This window comes from Poeciliopsis prolifica, unplaced genomic scaffold (genome assembly GCF_027474105.1).
Source record: "Poeciliopsis prolifica strain line A6 unplaced genomic scaffold, Auburn_PproV2 SCAFFOLD102, whole genome shotgun sequence".
Taxonomy (NCBI): Eukaryota; Metazoa; Chordata; class Actinopteri; order Cyprinodontiformes; family Poeciliidae; genus Poeciliopsis; species Poeciliopsis prolifica.
Genome location: NW_026562477.1, coordinates 500,001 through 506,264, shown reverse-complemented (window position 1 = coordinate 506,264; position 6,264 = coordinate 500,001).

Genomic DNA, 6,264 nt, shown 5'->3' with positions numbered 1-6,264 from the left:
TTTACACACTTTTCAGAACATTTTGTATTAGACGGAGGCGATGTTTTTGTTAAAGCCTTTCAGGACATCCAGTCCAGATTTCCTGGATAATCCACTTCAATCCAGAAAAATGTGGAATTTTCTAGGTCTGAAAATGTAATATTATGTAAAAATGTTTGTAACATCAGATGCTGTTCTTTAATGAGTTCTAAAAGTTCCATGTCAGCATCCGACCCATTAACCAAACACTCATTGTTTTTTATATATCAGTCAAAATAAATATCAGTAAATATGATCATATTCAAAGTAAATATGATCATATTCACTTTGACGAATATTTCATATTCGTCAAAGAAAAACCCTGAGAGCTCAGAGAAAGTCGCGAGGACAAGGAGAGACTTCCAGATGGAAACTGACAACTTTTCAACATACAGAAATGTTTAAAGCAGTCGTGATGTATTATAAAATTCAAAGGTGAAGTGAATTTCCTACAATAAAAATAATGGGAAAGAAAAGCATTTACCTCGGCTACGACCGTAAAACAACCCGTCAGTTTCAGATTGTTCTCATCTGTTCCCACTGCTGGAGGAAGAAATTTGCCTGTTAGTGGAGATGAGCCTGTTGTGACAAAGACAAAGGCGACGTGGAGGAGCTGAGTGGCTGAGAAGATAATCCCTCTTTCTATAAAACAGAAGCTCCTGGATGGGTCACGCCTGCCTCACCAACACAGACAAATCAGTTATGGAGGAAAATAGTTTTTAGAGAGCAAAACCTTTGGGTTCAGCAGGACCAGTTTGTGCTGGAATGTGACTTTGCAGGAACCTTTTTAAAAACGATATCGAATCACAAGATGACCAGAAAATCATCTTAAAAAGATCTTCTTGTTGGTCTAAAGGTGGAAATAAAGGAGATTTTGTAGAGCAGACGGTTCCGTCATTCCTTATGCCTCACTACTCTTCACTATTCACAGTGTCCTGTTGGGTCAGAACCGGTTCCATTACTCTTCTATTATGTCACCATCTTGCTTCATTTTGTTTTAGATTGAAGAATAAACTCATCACCTAGGAATGAAACGTTACAGCAGTGCTGACAATAACATCCAGTGCAGCATCCGCATCAATGAAATGATGTCATCATTTAGTGACAGCCATGCAGGTCAAAATGGAGGTGAACTGGCCAATGGGAGGCTTTGCTGTTTGCATCAGCTGTTTCAATACAAAAGACCAGAATAATGTATACTTAGACATTTAGGTCACTGTGCATCTAACATGTATAAATGCAGTGTAAGGTGTAAACTGAAGGTTTATTGTTTAGAAATCAAAGGGTAAAAGTATTTCTCTTCTTGTAAGGCAACAATTCCTCATTAGTATTTCTTCTACCTATTTTAAGACTTCTGACTCCCGCAGTATTTTATATGAAGGCGTCCTCTGCAGTCGGTCAGAGAAATGGGAGCTTTTTTTGTTCTCCTGCAGAATGTGACAAACAGTGTAGAGTTGGCGCATTTGAAGTGAAAACCCCGAACCGCGACGTGCCTGAGACTCATGAAAGCCAACTTTGATCTGGCATTCATCTCCCCCGCCATGCCCACATGAAACCGCAAACAACACGCACAACACCGAGCTACAAATGTGCAGTAATTGGAGCACCTTTTTGTCATCGGATGAATTATTCATTTCTGGATGTTGTAGTTACCTCGTCTAAAACGGTCCGAGGGGAGATTTATCACTTTGCCTGCTGTCAAATGAGAATACATTAACGTGAGGTTTGTGGATCGTTCAGAGATAAACGGAACATTTATAATGCCCCTGATGGCGACTGATACCAGGCAGACTTCATATCGCCGCCTGTGGACTTGAATCTATGCTTAACTTTACTTTAGGGAAATGCTGGCAGTCCCAGTGAGAAATGGAGGTGAAACGTCTCACAGAAAACAGAAATTCAGACAGAACCGGAGACAATGCAGCAAAACGTCCAGAAACTGCAAAACGTCCAGAAACTGCAACGAGTCTTTTCTGAGCTCATCTCACTTTTTCACCAATCTGCACTGATAGTTTCATCATAACTATCTGAGGAATTATTGTCAATATGAATGCTTCTTAATTCATAAACTGTCTGTTATGTGAGGGCCATACAGTAAACTGAGTGCAGATCTCTCCAGAGCGCTGCAGAGATCTCGATTGATCAGTCGCTGCTTGAAAAGAACAAATCATTTTCTGCTTAACTCAACTGTTCATTGTTCATATTTTCGGCAGAACACATCCAGTGCATAAAAAAAAAAAAAATGAATCATTGTCCTGTTTCCATTAGGATCAAGTTATCTGTGCATTACCACCTGCTGTGAGAAAGGCCTAGAAAACACAGATGGATTTTTCCAGGCCTGCACAGATTATTGACAGAAGATCGTTTTTGATGCTGAACGGTTTCCTCGCTGTAACTTCTGTCTCTGGAATCGCACCAACAACTGTGCAGCTGCTGGGTTAGTGATGAAGCAGATCTGTAATGGACTGCAGGGGATCCACCACACACACCACATTGTGCAAATGCTAATTCCCTGTGATGTTAAAATGAAGGCCGTGTTAAATCAGATCAAAACTCTTTCCAGCAGCAGTTCTTGAGTAAAGGGAGAGATTTTTGTTCTTATTGGTTTATAAGGTTCTAAAAAAACTTTGGACCTGAAATTGTTCAGGTTCAAACTGTCAATGTAACAAACTGAACTTTCACACTGAACATGCAAAGCGCTTTAGACTGCAGTCACATTCAATGGCTTCCCTGACCTGCTCTTCTCATAATGAAATAGTTTATTTAAAAATGAAAACTGGTCAGTACATATTTCAATAAACTAAGTCAAATAATATAATATTATATAATATTATATTATATTATATTATATTATATTATATTGTATTATATTGTATAATATAAAATAATATAATATAATGTAATGTAATGTAATATAATATATATTGCTCACTTTAAATAATAAAAAGGCTCATTTTGCTGCTGTTTCATCTCATTCTGATTAAATACAACATTAATTAACTTTTAGACATAGCAGTAAAATTTGACATGTTTCTATTCCAGGATTAAAATGGTTTAATAAAAATATTTAGTTCTATTTATGAAAGTAAACTGACAACCAAATGTTATAAACTAGATACATTTGTAGCAACTTTCTCACTGTTCACCTCATTCATAAGAGTTTCTGCCTTAAACTCTGAGAGGGGGAGGAAGTGCTGCGGTGCACCTTCAAAATAAAAGCATGCAAGTGGAAGATTTCAAAATTCTTTGCAACTGCAGTGAAATTATTGGGTGGGATGAATATGACTGTCTCCAGTTTTGTGTGTGTGTGTGTGTGTGTGTGTGTGTGTGTGTGTGTGTGTGTGTGTGTGTGTGTGTGTGTGTGTGTGTGTGTGTGTGTGTGTGTGTGTGCGTGTGTGTGTGTGTGTGTGTGGGTGTGTGTGTGTGTGTGTGTGTGTGTGTGTGTGTGTGTGTGTTTCCTCCAGTTCAAACTGCTTCAGTGACAGACTTGATATCCAGCAGCTTCATCAAACATGATTTTTTTTTAAACGCATCTTTAATATTTTTACTGCTAAGGATGCATGTTGCTGTGTGTAATGACATAAATCACTAAATGCATCATGACGTTCATGTTTGCATGCAGCGTTTTCCTCTGGGATGATTTACAGGCACAGAGAGTTTAATAGGACCACTCCCATAAATCACATAATGGTGAACTGCAAGTCACCAAGCCGAGAGGAGAGGAGAGGAGAGGAGAGGAGAGGAGAGGAGAGGAGAGGAGAGGAGAGGAGAGGAGAGGAGAGGAGAGGAGAGGGGGAGAGGAGAGGAGAGGAGAGGAGAGGAGAGGAGAGGAGAGGAGAGGAGAGAGAGGAGAGGAGAGGAGAGGAGAGGAGAGGAGTCGAGTCCTTCTGGGGGTCTGCAGTAATGGCACCTTCTACTTTTCGCTGATGTCAAATGAGCCTGGTTGGCTCGCCTCCTACTACATTAATTAACACCATGGCTCATGATGGATGACCTCAGCTGAAGCTTCGCAGCTCCCATTCATCACGGCACGGAGGATGGATCAGGATCTTCTGCTTCTCTTCTCATCTTTGTCCTCAGAACACGATCGGCCGCACGTTGCGTTTTTTCCGTCTCTTCGTAATCAAAGCGTGCGTCGTCAAAACGTAAAAACGTCGCTGCTTAATGTTTATGTGTTCCATCAGAGGACGTTTGATCTATCACAAGCAATAAATCATTCTTCTGCAGCAGCAGACTCTGCACAGCTCATAATTCACCAACTTTCCTTTATCTTGGACAAGTTTCTCAAGAGAAATGAGAAAAAGCAAAACATCTCAAGCTGTTTCAACAGACCGTTAAGCAGCCTGGCTTTACTTATGGACAAGTAAGTATTCAAAGTTTTACTTAAAAAGGACTTTGCTTATTATTTTATGAACTAAGTAAAAAATAAACCAAGTCATTGTTTAACATATGAAACCACAGGGTTGAAATTAGGATGTTACTCACCGTCAGCAGAGAGGAGAAATGCTAAAGCTACAGCTGAGCAGCGGGTTGGAATAGTACTTTCTAAGTTTTCATCAATTTGACGGGATGCAAACTCTTTCCTCCAGGCTTGGAGGGAAGAATAGGTGCCTGCCATCCAAGCATTCAGCATGCTGAGGTGAGTACGTTGTCAGCAGGGCAGACATAGCATGTGCAAACTGAAGCATAAAATCATGTATTGTTATGATTGGATAGAAGATGTTTATTGAAAGAATAATAAAGAGGTTTTGTCTGGATGGATTATTTCTTGATTTAGAAGAGCTCAGATTTCCAAAGCCACCAAATAATAAGTAAACGTTTCTTTTTAGGAAGTTCAGGATTTTTTGTGTATTCAAAGAAAAAATGACACATTTTATGGACCTTTTATTCAGATCTTACATTGTTATTATAAACCTGAACAGGAAAGGGATTTTTAGAGAATCTTAGAAGCGATTATGAGTAACACTTTATTTGACGGGTTGTGTTATAATAAAGTGCTACTGATTAACAAAACATTTGTCTCTGTAGTTGCTGAGCTCATGTTGCAGCTGCTGCTGTTTTAGCTTCTTTACCAAATCCAACAGTTTTCCTGCACTGTAGATCCAATGAAAACTTTAGTTTTTCACTAATTGAAAGTTGTTTCCAAGAGACTACATTTCAGAGTAAGCACAGATACATTCCTCTCCAGCCCACGACGTTCACACTTCAGCAGGGACAGACTGCTCTAGTACCAGATCTACGAGTGGGTAAGCAGAACCACCCAACTGTGCGTCATTTTCAACCTGTAAAGTTTCAAACGCCATCTGCAGCACGCTCTGAAAATAAGCCCTGAGTGGTAAAATCTCATGCTTCTTGGATTCGCCGGCGCAGACGCCACGCTGTGCAAACTGCCTGTTACTCCCATCGCTGACTGACATGCTGGCACGGCGATGCAGCAAGGCGCTGCAGGATGTCAGGTTTTATACACTTTAGCTTGATGAGAACGACTTCCATGCAGGATTCATCTAATGTAATAACAATCATTCTGAGAAAAGTTTCTCAGCAATCCTTTAGTTTTGATTGGCTCAGCTATTTCAGACTGATAAAGTGATTGGTTATGGGGATTTATTAATTACATGTTGCACCTGACGTGGGGTTCCTGGCGACACACTGACTCCTCTGGGATCGGATGCACAAATATAGAAAACACAAAATAGACAATAGAGAACTGTGACGGTGAAACCTTGGAGTAATTCACACACTGGTTCTTCTGCTTAGAAACAACTGCAGCACATGGTGGGATTTTACGCTGCAGACCTGGCAGTGAAGTCTCATTAATTTACCAAAGGAGCCACAAATTCTGCCTCGTTAGTTCAGGAATGCTGTGTTCTCCATGTTGGTGAGAAGGTGAGTGTTTCTTTGGTCTTCTCAAACAGAACGTCCCAGAGACTTCAAACACAGCGTCAGAAATTCATTATCACATGTACACACAGAAGAACACGCAGTTTTAAAGCTGTATGGTTAAACGAATCGGCTTTGTGTTTTAATCTCTTAAACACAGAGATCCAAACCATTTCTACACTTCATTTACATTTCTAAAGATACAAAATGTGCTTAGATTTTTACCTACTTTTTGAAATTCAGGATAACTGTAGAATAAATTAATTTGCTTTGAAGTGATTTGAAATGTATTTTCCTCTGCACAGTAGCAAAGATAATAGATAAAAATAAAAAGTTGTTAATATATTAATTTAGTTTAGCTTGGAT